This window comes from Lemur catta, chromosome 26 (assembly GCF_020740605.2).
Source record: "Lemur catta isolate mLemCat1 chromosome 26, mLemCat1.pri, whole genome shotgun sequence".
NCBI classification, from domain to species: domain Eukaryota; kingdom Metazoa; phylum Chordata; class Mammalia; order Primates; family Lemuridae; genus Lemur; species Lemur catta.
The window spans coordinates 8,578,337-8,596,078 of record NC_059153.1 but is presented as its reverse complement, the minus strand read 5'-3'; the positions used below and the strand labels follow the sequence as shown (position 1 = coordinate 8,596,078).

Here is a 17,742-nt window from a genome sequence, read left to right as displayed (position 1 = left end):
TGAGACAAGATCAAAATGTTCTTTTGTTAATGCTTCTAAACAGAAACTGTAACTCATTAACATCTGTGGACTTCCATGTATGAAAAACATCATTATTTAATGCTATGAAGATAGAAAGCCAAGTCTCAAATGACTTGAAAACCTTCACTTAAAATCTTCAGTTTTTGAAAGAAAAGTTGACTTTCAATGTGTCTCCAGAGCATTCTACAATGACCACCGACAGTAATGGAGCAAGGTGAAAATCCACTGATGGGAAGACTGGGGTGGCACTCAGCACCTACAGCCCCTGGCTGGGGGCCTTCACTGATCCCCATGCTTTAGGGGATCTGCTCTGGCCCCCCCAGCCACATCCCCCCTCACAGAGAGACTATCTGTCCCTCCAGAACAAGCTCCTGGCACCCAAACACAGACCCCCAAAGTCACTGCCCAAGTGACCCTGGGCCCACTCCCAGGACGCAGGCTGTCCTCTTCGGAGGCCTGAAGGCTGACTAAGGGGTGCTATTTGTAGGGTAATGGGGGGCAAGTGGACAGAGTTGGGATGTGCCAGCTGGGCTGTCCCCATGTCCACGCTCAAGGGTCCTCACAGTCGGAAAGTGGTGGGTCCCAGGCGGCCAACACTCAGGGCCAACACTCAGGCCAGCCATGTGCCGGCCCTGGGTGGTTTTGAATCTGAGCTTTCTAAGTTGTACTCGGGTAGGAGGACGATAGACTATGCGACTTTCTGAGATTGATTCATTAATTTGCGTAACTCCATATATATAAAAACACTACATAGCACACAGCTCCCCATTTATTCTTGTGCGAGGCCCCAGAAATGTCAGAGGAGAATCTAGTGGTATTATTGAAATGTAATCACCTGCCATGCCTTTTATTAATCGAATGAAGCTACTTCTCTGTAAACATTTAATAGAGCTACTACTTCAGGTTGAGCTGTTGTAAGAGGAAGATACTAGGATCAAAATGTAATGTGATACATTTATTGTGGGTCAGAAAAGTAAATTTTTCAGGAGTTACAGGAAATTAATCAAAACAGAACTGGATGATCTATAACGCACAATATACTAGTCAATATTAAATATCCTCATTTCTAAAAGGTTCATTTCTTATAAATATGACTAAAATATTATAAGTATTTACTAAAAGAATAAAACAGGAATTTTAAGAAATAATTTTTGCTTATAGATTATCAGAGATATAGTTTTATTTTTCTACTCATTTTTCTTTCCATCACTTGAACTTGCATATTTTCAGCCCAAAATATGGTATATTGACTAGTATATTCCTGAATATATCAGTCATATAGTAAAACAATGTCTTCTATCATAATAAAAATGTCTGTACAATCAAAAGATTTTTAAACCTATAATTCCCTAATGATCAATACCACAAAATTATTGTATAATTCTGAGCAATTTAGTTAAACCTACAGATCTGTGAACTAAAATCAAATCTTAAGGCTCACCCCCCATGGGCTGACTGAATGGACCCCCTCATGGCCAAAGGAATATCCTAAAACTAAACTGTCTGCCAGGAGGAGGGGGGTCAGACAGGCCTCATCACGCCCCCTCCTTTCCTGGGGACATCCTTTGTAACCTACTAACAGGCCTAAGGGGATGCAAGACAGACCTGCAGGTCCTCAATTTACACAACAAACATATGCCCTGTGGCTTCTCTCTGATTAACAGCTCCTTATCTTAAAACACTCCAAGCCTTTAGACAGTGCTTCATGTCTTTAGCCAATTACAAGTCAAAGAATTTTTAAACCCACCTGTAAGCCCCACCCCTTCCAATGTAGCCTCCCACGTATTGACTTATGACTTTACCTGTAACCCCCGTCTCCCTGAAATGTGTAAAACCAAACTGTAACCCAGCCACAGCGAGTCCACTTGCTCAAGGCTTCTTGGCTTTGAGCCTCAAATTTGGCTCAGAATAAATCTCTTTAAAATTATTTTACAGAGTTTGGCTTTTTTTCTACTGACAATCAAAAGGAGCTTTCCAATTAAATGAACCAAAAAAGAAGAATCACTACTGACATTATATGCTGGCACGTGAATCATTTGTGACAAGGGTGATTTCAGAGCTCTTGCCGAGTCAGGTGACCTGGCTTCAGCTGTGACATACACCACTGGCTGTGGAGCCAGAAGGAGCCATGGCAAACCCACACAGGCAGATTTCCGAGCCAAGAATTCCTTTCGTGGCCCCCCAGCCATGGTCAGCCCTCTCCCTGGTGCAGACAAGCCTCCGCGAGCTGCCGAGCTGTGCCGGCGTGGAGAAGGACAGGTTTCCAACGGCAACACGCCCCTGTCAGGTCCCACCAGGCCTGCCCATGCACACATTAGTTCACAACATACTAACTGCACTCTTACTCTCACACAGGACTGCGTCCTTTACCTGTGAGATTCTACGTGTCAGATGAGCAGCACAGGTAATATATGCTGTGGTTCATAGCAAGGTGAAATTATTGAGGGTTAAACACTAGTCATATTATTATCCAAATTAGAGCCCCATTCTCATCTTTGTAATGTTAGAAAATTTCAACATAGTGGAGGGGCAGCTTTTCAAAGGCACTACAGGGTCTGCTTCAAAGCATAGGTCTTAGAATCCTGCATATCAGAGATTCTAATCCCAGTGCTACCGTTTACCATGGGATTTAGATATATTACTTAAACTCTCCAAGCCTCAGTTTCCTCACGTGTAAAACAGTTTAAAATAAAACCTATTTTATAGCATCCTTGTGAAGATTAATAGTAGTATTTTAAAAATACTTAGGTGGGTACGTCACCGAGGTTTATTCTTTACTGTAGTTTTACATCTGTAGACACACTATATTTATACATCACAAAGCGAATTATATTTTTCCTAAGTAGACAAAATCAGCAGGTCTCATACACTAACTGCAAAATTTCATTTTTGCATGTTCTGTTTAGTTTCTGAATGTCACCACAATTCATCTCTATTTTGCATAATTATTAGCATAGTGATATATAAATGGACTTACGATATTACTGAATTCTCTACTGAGCAATTTCTGAGTAATTCTCTATTGAGTATTTTCTAGTGATTAAACTCCAACTCAAGGAGAAAATATCTTTAATATTCATTCCAGACCAATATAAAATGAAAATTATAATTGGGTAGCAACTCAGCTATTATACAACAACGGATTTCAAAAGCACAGACGTTATGCAACAACCATTCTGGAATAATATGCCTTTCTAACGAAAGCTCTCCATTACAGCTGGAGCCCAAGAACTTCATTAAAACCACTAGTTATATCTGTGGTAGAAAGCAAAGAAAAACAGCAAGTCCTATAGTTTTCTGATAAATACCTACCTGGACATTTTATTATAGAGTTCTCACATTTTATATTTCTTCTCTGTGATGTTACCATAAGCTATGGCCTTTAACACTCCCAGTGCTGTGTATAGCTGTCCAGGTTGTATACTGCACAACTCTGAGAGCGTCCATTCACATAGACTACCATGACAAACCCAGCAGCTCTCTGAAGTTCACAACTCGAACTGTGGTATCCCTGGTTCCCTACTTTCACTCCACAATGGACTCCCTGTATTAAAAACTAGAATTCTATGATCTCAGCTCTGAACTAAATGGCCTGAAATTAGAATAGATCTTCAGCTTCTTTAGATAGATTGAAATTTTTGGAAATTAACAAGTCAGAGTCACAGTTGTGTGTCATGAGATTTCAAACATGTAGCAGACATTAAGGACTTTGGATTATATGCGATGAGAATAAAAGTGGGATTATGATTATATCTCAGTTTATACAGCTTCCTTCTAGGGGGCCATGTGAGACCATAGAAAGTATAGTGGTAGAAAGTATAGCAGATTCTATAAGAAAGAAGGAGAATGGTAAACTAAAGAAAAATAAGATTACAAAGTACTCTTAGATAAGAGTACTTGACAGGCGACTTGTGGTTTTTCCCAGCACACTATGAGGTGGCTGTTGTGGGCAACCCCAGCCTACATGAGCAGCTCTGCCGTGGAGTCTGACATTTAGTCAGAAGGGAACACAGTTCTGAGCCTTCGGCTGCCTCTGTCTGTCTGCCAGTGACATTTAAACCTGGAATAGATGAGCACTTGTCCTTTGTAGTACAATCGCAGAGCTTTGCTGCTGTTACATACAGATATGCGGAAAATTTTCATTTCTAGCCCCAGATGGAATTGTGGCTCTGAGACTGGAACAGGACCAGAAGCCAGAATGGAGATTCATGCATTTCTGCAGCTGCACATTTTCTTTGTTTTTAGGAGTTTAATTTAACCCCAGGTACATCAAATTAAAGTTGTGTGGGCAACACGACTTTATAGTAAGTCTTTCCCGAGCACAAATGAATACATGTTGAGTCAACATCCCACCAGAAAGTCAACATGAAAGACTGAGCAGTGCAGCTGTGCTCTCACCGTTGGCCTTGTGCTGTGCGTCTGGCGGAAGCCGGTCCGGAGCGTACCATGGGCAGTCTGGCTGCGTGGAACAATAAAACATTATTATAGCAATATGGACTTCAAACAAAGCACAGCAGCAAGTCACAAAGCGTCATTATGCTATGTGGCTTTTATTAAGCAGACAACACAGAAGTAATTTCTTCCCAAACCTGTTGCCAAGCTCCTTCATCCCGCTCACCTCCCTCATCACTGCCACCATCTCTCCCCACCCCTCTGAAATCCATTCTGGCCAGAATTTCTCCTACTCTGCGGCTGTGATATGTTTTCTTTCTTTCTTTCTTTTTTTGAAACAGATCTGTTTTGGATATCTGCAGAAGTATAAACACTTGCGTAAAACTGACCATAGCCCATACATAAAACAAAGCAACTTACCATCGATACATACTTTTTTAAAAACCCTCACACTGGAGGCAATGAGGAGGCCAGGAAAAAAAAATGCAAATTTAATATATGTTTTCTCTTTTCTTCAAGGAAGAAACCTAAGCTGTTAGCTGGGGACGGGGCACGCAGAGGTTCAGGATGGCGACGCAGGGCTCACCCTTCCCTCTGCACGGTTCTCCAGCAGAACCTACTCTCCAAATTGCTGCACCAGGCTAGTCTAGAAAGACCAGGTTTTTCTCGTGGGATTTTCTCTTAGGTTTATACTAGTTAAGAACAGCTAGATATTGAATGTCAGGGAGCATGTCAAACAAATTGCATTGAATAAACAATAAGCTACAGACCTGAACTATTAAAATAGCTCCAAGGCCAGCATCTTTGTATTTAACTCCTTGGAATGGAGCAAGCTCAGCTTTACCTGGCCACAAAGTAGGCCTGCCTTCTGCTCCGAATGCCCACCCCAGCCTCCTACTTACGCACAAGACACAGAGAATATACATCTTTTGTGCCATTATTCAATTATCTCCTAAAAATAACTTGAGGAAAATTTCTCTAACATGAGCCACTAGAGAGCACTGATAGGGCTGCCCAGCCACTAACAGTAGCCTACAAAGTTCGATGACCTGACACGACATTGGGAATGCCGCCTGTCTCAGAGTGGGAACAGTCTGACCCCGCCCTGCCCCACTCAGGCACCTGGGCTCCTGGCTCCTTTGGCTCATGAAAAAGCTAAAAGGGGAAATGAGATCACCTCTGGTTTTTATCTTCTCGTCTATTTTTAGACATCTCCAGTAACACACAGGGTAAGTGATGTGAGCCTCAGTTTTATAGCTCAGAAGAGTCACCAAAAGGTGAATATACCGTCATGTCACCAGCTTCATTGCCTGTGACTGAATTCAGGCTTAGCCATAAGCAAGAAACATGGAATATTCTTTTGAAATTAACTCTGAGGATTTTGCTGTAAATTCTGCCGTTGTGTAAGACTTTTTAAAAAACTGAATACAGCTTGAAACCATAGGCCATTATGCATGGCCTGGAGTCCTGTTTTCAAACGTGGGTCTGTGTTGGTGCTAAGTTTGTGTGGTCTTGATGGCCTCTCCCCTTCCAGGTGACAGGAAAGTCTAATGAGAAGGTGAAGTCCTTTCTTCCTTCTGTAAATGAAGATTTGACAAAAATGCCATTTCTACTCCTAAACTTGAATGACTTACTGGTTTTATTGCTAACCTTTTATAAAAATCTCTCTCCAATTCCCCAACCTGTAGAAGCTAACTCCTAAATAGATTTCTCTTTATGTTTCCCACAATCTTAGTCTACTCCTACATTCTTGGAAAAAAAAGTTTTTAAGGAATGATAGCTGTGTTTGAAGATTCCCAGAAATGTTTCTAGTAAAGACTGAAAAGTAAACAAACAGGTAAAGAAAAGAGGAAATGAGAAAGGAAGAGGGAACAGCACTAGCAACGGGTAACATGAAAACCCAGTTCTCGGCAGTGTGCTGTGTCACACCAGGGCCAAATCAGAGATGCTCATTAAATCCTGACATGCTCATGCCACCCAGAGAGTCGTCATCTCCTCCCTTGGGACACGGGCTTTGAGTCACACTCAAGTACCAAAGTATGAGAGGTTTCAGGCAACCAAGAGAATCAGGCTGTCTGTATGTGCCTTGCCAGGAAAATCCCAGTTAAAATCTCAAATTTTTTGCATCATTGGAAACACCATTAATAAAAACTAAGGAATGTGGGGTGAACCGTCTGAGCAAATCCAAAATCTAGAAAAATGCGTAACTCTTTTCCTGGACAAAGTTTCTGTCTACGTAGGCAAAATGGAGAGGAGACACAGAATTCAGACTGGGGGGCGAGGAGGGGGCAGATACTGCCACTGAGAAGGAAAGGAAGGGCGCTTCGGGTTTGACTTATTCAGGTTGACTGTCCAAATCAATTCCACTCACAAATAATTGCTCAACTGTTCGCTTCATTCTGCCTGGGCAGACACAGCCGTGGAGAACAGTTTAAGTGGGTCACTTTTTCTTGGATCCTTTAAGAAAATCCTTTCAATTGAAAAACGTCAAAAGCTATTTTGCACACAGGCAGCCATATCCATAGTTGTTCAATTTATGTTTATAACTAAAAGAAGCATCTCATTTTTTGTTTGCCCATATTTACTTTGCTTTTCTTTACACATAAAAACGTCTTTTGGGTAGAGTCGGGCATGCCAATTGAAAATGACCCATATGAAATGTTACATGTTTGTTCAAGAAATCATACCTCAGTTTGAGACCTTTCAGTTAATTTATTCATATCTATGTGTCCTGTGGATTCAGAGTCTCAAAGATAATTATACTGTACACCGACCACGGGCACAGTACAAATTAGGGGATGAGAGAAAATAGAAGCTCTTTCTACAGATAGTATTACATGCCAAAACTCCAGAGATGCACATAATTTTTACCTAAAGAGAACACTAAGCATTTATTTGCCACAATGAAAGCTCTTACTTACTGGGTGCTCCTGTGGATTCTGCACAGCCGCAGGACCTTCCGGTCCCCAGGGATCCCGCAGGTGGAAAACCAAGCCACAGTGACAGGTTGGCAAACACATCTGGGGGAGAACAAGGCTGTCGGTTCACGGGCAGTGGGTGAAACTGGGGAGTTACACTGACACGTGCTCTACACAACAAGCTTGGGTTTCAATCTTGAGGTGCCCAATCTGGAATAATTCTAACTCAAAATACTAAATATGTCAGTATCGATTCAGGACCAATACAGATGAGACTCCAAGGCCAAATTTTATCTAAGGTGAAACTATAATCATTTCTTCATTTTGAAGAAATTAGAAACACTTGAAAAGTATACAGAGTTAACTTTTTTGTTTCTGAGTTATCGTCATAGAGGGTCCTCACTGAAGAAAAACCATCCACTGAGGCATAAAGTAAGTTTTCTTAGATTGCAGTCAGAGACAACTCGAGTCCAGAAAGGAAATTAGGAATTAAGAGAAACAATATTCATTCTTTAAGGCCACTAGAGAACCCACAGGATAGAATGCTTCAGTGATCAAGACATTTTCTTGAAAGAGGCAAAATCTTTGCTATGGTTTTCCACTGTAAATTATGTGAGCAACTGCAAGAAATACCAAGGAAATATATTTCCCAGATGTTTGTGGGTGTACAAAGAATCTCCATCTGAGTGAACACACACTAAGGCTTGTGCCGCTGGAAACATGCTCCAGAAAGCGCGTGTTCTGCCCGAGTGTGACGGCTGAAAGTCTTTGGTAGTTCCCAAGCGTGGTCCACCCACTGACGGTTCAGTCGGTAATGAAACGCACAGGCTGCTCTGGGCCACCTGCAGCAGCGCACGCCTTTAACCGGGACCACGAGAAACGCTGTACATGGGAATAAACGTGTGAGTGACTTGCAGTTGCCACCTCAACCGTGACAAGAGGGCTTAGGTAAGGACCAACATACCTGTTTTAATTGCTTTTCTAGTTTTTCTTTCTCCATCTGACAAGCTTTTATCTATGGACAAAACAAAGGCATTTGCTTATCAAGAAGAGTTCAAGTCATTGGTCCAAACGCACTCTTGACCCAGCTGTCAGCGACAGACTCAGAGACCTGAGCGCTGAGGCGCTGGCAGCAGGAACGCCAACAAAAACAGTCACATTCTGGTTTTTCCAATCACACACTGATCCTATCTTGAAATTCCCAAATGAAGTTTGGAAAGCTGGATAGCTTTAAATCCTATTCCAACTTTTTGAGGCTATTGTAATTCTGAGTTTTAAGCTGATCTATGTAGATATAGATACAGAAACAGCTTCCACTGCTGACTGAATGAAGCTGGAATTGGTCATTCTGACATTCAAAAGCCCCCACAATAAATGTTAGATGCTGCACATGCACTTAACACAGGCCAGACACTGATCTAAATCCTTCATGTACAATAACTTATTGAATCCTCTTAATGCCCCCAGGTGATACTTAATATTATTATCTCCATTTTGGAGACGAGGACATCCACACATGAGATGTTGAGTAACTTATTCAAAGTCAGACCGACTTCTCCCAGCCACATCTAGCACAGTCACCTGCCCTGGGGTCCCTCCACATCTGACACACCTAGAGGAAGCCCCTTTTTCTCCGAGTGTTTATTAATGCCACCCTTATCCCTATACCCCATTTTCTGCATCCCTAAAAGGCATGGCCAAATGTCTCCTCCTGGGTGATATCTTTCCAAGTTGCACTCTTCAGAATTATTCCCTCCTCCCTTGGTCTTCCCACGTGGAGTCGTGTGTTTACTATGAGGCTTTGTCCAATATGTGCTATGTATAGTCAATTCTTGCTCCTGGCAGTAGTTATGTTCCATAAAGTCAGAACAAATACTGAGTTAGTGAATTCTGAACCACTGTTCCTAGAAGAAATGCAGGCTTCAGTTCCTGCAGGCCTCTGGTCACAGTATTTTTGTCAACTGATTGATACATAACCTTGTTTTATGTGTTTCTGATTAAAGACACTTCAATATATATTGCTGATTCATTAACACGGAACTCATGGTCAACTGCACTACAACTTACACCTGCATGAAGTTTACCTAACACACGTGTTCTCGGTAAAGGCATGTCACAGCCTTCATGTGCTTAGGAACACTGAGAGTACTTCGGCACTACGTTTCGTGGCCATTTGTAAACAATGAAATTACCAACAAAACTGTGAAACACATGGCACTAAATGGATCACGAGAAAGAAACTTTCTACAGTGTGAGAACTGAAACAGGAAGGCAGCAGCGCCGTGTTCAACCTCCACCAGGAACGTACACGTCAGGCAACTCTGCCACTGCTTGCTCAGGTGTGCGAATGTGCCAGGAGAGCGCTGCAGGGGCTGATCTGGGGCAACACACACACGTCAGTGCGCAGGCAAATTCACATATACGGAATCTGCCTGCTCAGGTGTGCGAATGCACCAGGAGAGCACTGCAGGGGCTGATCTGGGGAACACACACACGTCAGGGCACAGGCAAATTCACATATACGGAATCTGCGATACTCAGAACAGACTGTCAGGCCGGGCGCGGTGGCTCACGCCTGTAATCCTAGCTCTGGGAGGCCAAGGCGGGTGGATCGCTCGAGGTCAGGAGTTCGAGACCAGCCTGAGCAAGAGTGAGACCCCGTCTCTACTAAAAATAGAAAGAAATTATCTGGCCAACTAAAAAATATATATACAAAAAAATTAGCCGGGCATGGTGGCTCATGCCTGTAGTCCCAGCTACTCGGGAGGCTGAGGCAGTAGGATCGCTTAAGCCCAGGAGTCTGAGGTTGCTGTGAGCTAGGCTGATGCCACGGCACTCACTCTAGCCCGGGCAACAAAGTGACACTCTGTCTCAAAAAAAAAAAAAAAAAAAAAAAAAAAAAACAGACTGTGTATGTCTCTTTAATTATATCGTGAGTTCTTTAATAACAAGAACTGGTATTTTATTCCTTTACAGCATAAAGCAGAATGCTTTGCAGAAAAAAAGCACTGGAATTAGAATACAAGGAACTGAAAGTAGCATGTTCATATAACTAAATGAAACTATTAAACATGCACCCTTCTAACAGACTAAAATAATTTATGAAATACCTTTGAGTCATGACTTCAGCTCGATGTTTTTATAAAGGCTTTTTTCCCCTACTTAACCCTGAGAACAACTCTGTGAAGTCATGAAGCAGGTATCGTTATCCCTATTTTACAGATGAGGATACTGAGAGAGGTTAGGTAACTTATTTTTTAGAGAGAGAGGTTTTAGAGTTATAAGAAACATTTTAGAGCTCATCTAGTCCAACTCTGTCATCCGACAGATGAAGAAAGGGAGTCAATGCAGGTTGAATAACCTGCTCAAGGTCACACCAGCTGAGCACTAGAGTGGCAGGACCACCAGGTCTTTCCCCTCAAATTCCTCTGACTCCTGAGTACTTAAGCAGCTCTCACTTCCCCACGTTGCTATCTTACCATTGTTGCTGCCTTAAAAACATCTCCGGTGATAGAATGAATCTGTTCTGGTGTGTCAGCAACTAGTTCCAGAATGATTTGACCTAAACATTCCTTTAAAAGTCCACTCGGACAATAAATAATATGTTATTCAACTAAGGTAACCCCAGTCCTTTTTATGATTATCATAGCATTTAACCTGCTGTAAATACACTTAACAAAGATCATCAAACCATCTACTATATTTTTTTGTGAGTTCTAACATCCTTTTTCCAAAGTGAAGGACACTTTTGAAAAATAAATGATTGGGCTATCATTATTTTAAAGGAAAATTTTAATAGTTTTAAGATATCATTTACATATCATTAAGATTGTCCCTTAATTTATAAGCACAATTATACCATACTGTGTTTAGACAATACATTTATTTTGTTGATAACTATCAAAAATTACAGATGGCACAGAAAATGAGTTGTGGATTATAGCATATAACATGGCATGGATGAACAGATGTTCCTGGCTGGATAAAAGTTCTGTAATGGCAAAGACATTGCCAGTCTTAGACACCAATTCATCACCAATCTGAACTTATTATAGTAGAATGGATAAAACTCAAATATAGTAGGAAGTGAAACTATTTATACAGTGACAACTTAAAAGAAATTAAGGAAGCTCTGCATGTAAGAAATAAAGCTAAAAGAGAGATTTCTTTGCCTAGAGTAACCAGAATATTTTCTTACCCACTGTTTATAAATTATGTATTAGGTTGCATAAATTATTTTCAGAAAATTATTTAATTATATTTTACTACTATTTTATTCCTCTAATTTCTTAGAGAGAAAATTGTTCTCTTGAAAATTTTTTCCACGTAAAATTAGAAGTTTCAAATTAATCCTTCAATAAAAATCAGAAAAGAAATTAAGTTTGATTCACAATCTACTTTCTATTTGGAGGAGGAAGGGGATGACTAAGAGTTTAAAATGTCTTGTAAGACTAAGAATCTTAAAGCTAAGAGCTGCCACAGCAAGTCCCACTACGATCTCTTATTTATTCAAAAACATTGCATGATTTTGCAAATCAAAAATGTTGCATTTTGGCCAGGCGTGGTGGCTCACGCCTGTAATCCTACACTCTGGGAGGCTGCGGCAGGTGGATCGCTCGAGGTCAGGAGTGCAAGACCAGCCTGAGTGAGACCCAGTCTCTACTAAAAATAGAAAGAAATTATCTGGACAATTAAAAATATATATAGAAAAAATTAGCCGGGCATGGTGGCACATGCCTGTAGTCCCAGCTACTTGGGAGGCTGAGGCAGGAGGATCGCTTAAGCCCAGGAATTTGAGGTTGCTGTGAGCTAGGCTGACGCCACAGCACTCACTCTAGCCCGGGCAACAAAGTGAGACTCTGTCTCAAAAAAAAAAAAAAAAAAAAAAAATGTTGTGTTTCATTTTATTTTTTTAAGCCAAATTGTGTTAGCTACATTTTCCTTCATTAACATCAGTATTTACCCATCATGGCAACTTCCTGAGTCTACTTTAATATATCCTATTACACTTAATTTTAGCGTGCTTACATTTAATATATTCTATTTTAATAAACTGGTAACCATTATCTGGCTTCCTTGAAAGTGCTCCAGTTACATTAAATCTGGGAACCCACTGAACAAAATCCTCAGTTTCACATGTAAATGGCCTTTAGAAATATGTATGTCTTTGGCAGACAGGAGCACTCTCACATAGCTCTTCAAAGAAAATGACAAGAATTTAGAAACCGCTTCACTCTATTTGAGTACTAGGTCATTCAACTCTCCTTCCACCAAGATAAATATTATGAGAAAAAGATCAAAAGAACTGTATTTTATAAAAGACTTTGGAATCCAATTTCTTGGGTAATACTTTACTATACTTTAGTTTAAAAAAATTTCCAGTCATTTTCATCTCCTCACAAGATTGTTTAAGAATGATTTCACTGCAGGTGCTAATCTCTCCAGAAAATCCAATGTCAACTAACAGAAGTCAAAAAGTCTTCATTTTTTTTTAAAAGAAAAAAAAATAAAATACACATATCCTGGAAAGAGTATTTTGTTTTGATTTGTACCTGAGAATTGAGCCTGTTCAGCTGGGACTGGGAAGTCTGATTAATCTGCTGTAGCTCCTCTTTCTCTTGATTAAGTCTTTCTCGATCCGATCGTTCCTTTTTGAAGTCTTCTTCATATATTTGCACCTAAGAAACATTAACTTGTGGTTATAAAAGCTTTCTTTACTCTTAAGCCATTTAAAAGATTTCAGAAAAGGTGTTATCTGGGCCTTTGCAATCTGAGATGTTCCTATGCTCTCTTCATGAATATTTCTTCACAGTATGAGGGAGAAATACACGGGACTATTTAATTTTATCTTTCGCTTTGTTTACAGTGGCAACTCTCAACAATTCCTGCATCAGGAATTCAGAAGGAAAGTAACAACATGTATGTTTTGAAACAATTCCTCTCTGCTGCACACTCTCCACCGTGGTGATGAACCCTCTGGACCAGTCATCTGGCAGCAACACAAGGGCTCCGATGCATGACACTGCTTGAAGTTCTAAACGACAGTTTACTGACAAGAGCTGTGAAGGGAAGCCACAGAATACTGACATGCTAAAGCGCCCAAGTATAAAGTATAGGTTGAGTGCAAAATAGAAATGAAAGCCTGATGTGTGTGGAAAAGTAAGGCGTTCACAAATTTTGCCCTTTATAACTAATATTTTAGTGGAACACCTCTTGAGAGGTACTTCAAATATTCCAGAAGGTGATCAATCTAAAAAGAAAAATAGATTTAATTATTGTTGTTGCTTTTAATGGGCATAGTGTTGACCGGTGGCTTGTAGACTAGCATGTGAAGTTATGAAAACAAAGGAAACTCAGCTAATGAGGCAAAAAAATTCCTCTTAGACCATGACTTAAATTACTTACATTGGAACACAGTAGCTAGATTTTTGTCTATAAACACTAATGCACATTGTACCTTCATCACCAACAGTGCAACAAATTTTAACTAAGGGTTTTTCAATTTTAAGTCAACAATAATAGAACAAAATAGGCAAGACAAAAAATTAAACACTTTCGATAGCTCTAGATGCAGATGTACATATTCCATTTTTAAGGCTTTATTTACCAGAAGCATTGCAAAGAAGCTATAAACAGCCAAGCTGGCATTTTTATTTTTATTTTTATTTTTTTGGTTGAGAACTGTGGTTCAATTCCAGAGACAGTTTAACGCTCTGTAAACAATTACCAGAAGCCTTTTACATGGGACCAGGCCATCTGATTAGAGTGGAACACCCTGGCAATGTCATCAGTTCAGCTAAGTAGAGGCAAAGATTCTAATTCAATTTCTTTGTGTATTTAAACCCTTTAGTGTTTCACGTGGCACTTGGTGACATGGTGATTGTGGGTGCCCAGTTATAAATGTGCAGTTAAAATGCTTATGAAGAAAGTTACCAACAGAGCCACCCCAAAACTAAGAAGATGGATCTCCCACTGGGGATTATGAAAAAAATCATACCTGTCACTGTCTTTGTCAAATATGAGCTAATCCATTACTGTAAACTCCATGTGTAAGAGTGACACATGATGTACATTATACGTCAGCACCAAAGAGGATTCAAGTGTTTGAACATAAGCAATGTGTTCTTTTTATTTTCCAAAGGAATCCTAGCTAGCACCAACAGTGTTTTAAGGGTTGAGAATTTGACAGAGCTTTGACACTCTGCATATTACCCTATTCTCTTCATGGGTTTACTTCTAAGCCATGCATATGATCACGATTATTCAAATGAACTTGGTAGAAGAGAAAACTCAACTTCACCATCAAGTGATACGACATTTTGAGATCTACTTAAAGATAGGCTACTTCCTATGAAATAATAACAATAAATAACAACAATAACACAAGTGCTCAATCTTTTCATGTACTGCATCAAAAATCGTTGTCATTGGCACTTGCTCAGAGCAAAACAGTCAACAAATCAAACCCAGGGACATCAGAAAAAGACACTTTCCATCCCTTTGTTCTATGACGCCCTCTTCCCCACTGCTAATACATTACTGGCAACATGTGCTTCAGGCATTAAGATTCCTGTATGTGTCCTGTATTTATCGACACTGCCATGAACTGTTCCAGCCTTTTACCTACATTAGTTTATTTAACCTTTCACAGGAAAAGAGATGTGCTATGCATGGTTAGGCCCTCAGCCAAGCGCACACCAGCTGAATGAACTACAGTTAGACACAAACAGTGTAGGCAGCTACATCCCTACAGCCCTAAGCTGCCAGCAGATACGTGCGCGAACTGTAGCAAGCGCATCCTTACTCTTGCTGCCCACCTGGCAACAGTGAGGGAAGCTGGGTGAGTGGGGAGGAGGGAGCTGATGGGCATCAGTAAGTTGCCAGGTGGTGCTACCCACACGTGGGAACAGCTGAGCAGACCTGGCTCTTCAGCGATTAGGCCCAGTGCAAAGGATGCCCTTTAAAATTGCCCTTCCTGTTCAAAAGTCTGGAGGCCAGCAGCTACGAAATCACTATCTGGCTGCTACCATTTTCTGAAAAGGTCCAGAATTTGGATTAATAGCATTTTTAGGCCGGGCGTGGTGGCTCACGCCTATAATCCTAACACTCTGGTAGGCCGAGGCAGGTGGATCGCTCAAGGTCAGGAGTTCAAGACCGGCCTGAGCAAGAGCAAGACCCCGTCTCTACTAAAAATAGAAAGAAAATTACTGGCCAACTAAAAAATATATATAGATAAAATTAGCCGGGCATGGTGGTGCATGCCTGCAGTCTCAGCTACTTGGGAGGCTGAGGCAGGAGGATCGCTTGAGCCCAGGAATTTGAGGTTGCTGTGAGCTAGGCTGATGCCACAGCACTCACTCTAGCCCGGGCAACAGAGCGAGACTCTGTTTCAAAAAAAAAAACAAAACAGTATTTTAAAAATAATCTCTACATGAAACTCTCTAGACCCAGTGCTAACAGAATCTCACCCAAAGGTTAATTAGCATCCCCCTCTTTCGACTGTGTGAGCTTGGCCATGCCATTTAATCCAGCAGACACTCATTCCCTCTTTTATACAGTGTGGGAACGAACTAATTGATCTATATTCTTCCTATCAAGCTGTAAAATTAGATAATTCTAATTAAAATAAATGCAAAATCTTTTGACATATTCTGAGCAGCAAGACAAGTGTCCAAAGGAGTGTGACAAACCCCTGTCTTCTCCTCGTGCTCGTGCCACTTCCAGCTTCTCACCTGCTGCTTGAGAACTTCCATTTCTGTCCTCAGCTCTTGAAGGCAGCGCTCTCCAGACTTCCACAAACAATCCCCGGAAGACAAAGAACACTCGATGCTCAGGGCATCCTGAAGAGCCTGTGGTAGCAGATAAGCACACGGGTGATCTAAGATTTACCACATCACATGAATCCATTCATAACAGTTACAATCATTTCAAATGCACCCACAAGGTAGAATTTCATCTTTAATGTTGCTTACAGGACTGAATAACTTTCTTCTTTTTGATTTTTTGCATATATGTATTTTTTTCCCCAGAATCTCTGTCTTTTCTCCATGATAATGCTTATGCTATTCAATCCCCATTATTACCTAGGGGGGCTTTGATGTTGGACCCTCCTCTACCTAGCCAAATAGGAAAGCAAACCATATCTATCGCCTTTTTCTAGATTCTCTGGTTTAATTACATTTAACTCTGTAGATGATGCTCAAACCTCAGGGAGCATGAGAGGTAGCAAACATGCCCATCCCTGGGCACTGCCAGTCTGAGATTCTGCATCAGCAGATCTGGGGGTACAGTCTGAGAATTTGAGTTTCTCAAAAGCTGAGAAATGTCCCAAATGATGTTTTGAGTAATATTCTGCTATACAACCATACCATAACCCCAACAGGAGAGAGGGATGAAAATAAAACCCTTGGGTATTTTCTTCAAAGCAAATAAACTGGATTGAGTACACAGTTGTGTGAATTTCTAATAATCACAAGTTCATTAGTAGGCTGACGTATTACAGATTTTTGCTGAGTGAATGGGTCAGCAGGCAGTCAGCTGCTGAAATCAACATTTTGAGTAACTTCTATCACAGTGGTAAAAAAGAAAAGAAAAATATTCATTGTAACATAGAAGAACAATAACATCTTACACGTCATGATCTTCTAACACATGTGCTAAATGAGAAAAAAAATCTCTTTTCATAACTATCACTTAATATGTATGTTTTCAAGTGACAGTTCAAGGTGTAAACAGACATGTGGGACAAAATCTCTTCTGGCTTTAAGTGTCCTTTTATTTTTCTCACTGCCCATAAGTAATGTATTATGCTCATTAAAGCATAAATCTTGGGTCCAGAATTGGCTATTGAACATATTACATACTAGCTAATTAAATTTGCTTAGTCATCTATTCATTCATCTACCCATTCAACAAATATTTAAGAACTTATTGTAAGCAAGGCCCTGTTTAGGCACTCAAGATATGGCAGTACACAAAACAGAAAAAAGTCAGGACCACATTGTGCTGTTGCCTTTATGAGTCCCTTTCTCCATAAAAATACGTATTAAAATTATATTTTACAACTGCCTTGCTATAAAGGCAAATATATATGAAAACATATATTCAACAAAAGTTTATTTTTTCTTTTGATTTTAAATGACAGTAAACATTTATGGGCCCCTAAACGTATTGTGGGCCCTAGACACTGTGTCTACAGTGCTTAATGAAGACAGCTGTACAAAAATCCTAGCCTTATGTAGCTTGTAATCAAGATTGAGAGACAGAAAACAAATAAGATAATAAATATAAGACATTAAACATATATTAGGTAGTAACAAATTCCAAGGAAAAATTAAAGCAGGAAGTATGAGGAGTATGTAATTTTAATTAGGATAGCCAGAAAAGTCATCTTTGGGAGGTGACATTTGTA

At 40.4% G+C, this 17,742-nt stretch overlaps 1 pseudogene; it reads right to left on the bottom strand.

Annotated features, from left to right (window-relative positions):
• Positions 1 to 17,742, bottom strand: part of LOC123627702 — a 33,617-nt pseudogene that overhangs the window by 9,490 nt on the left and 6,385 nt on the right.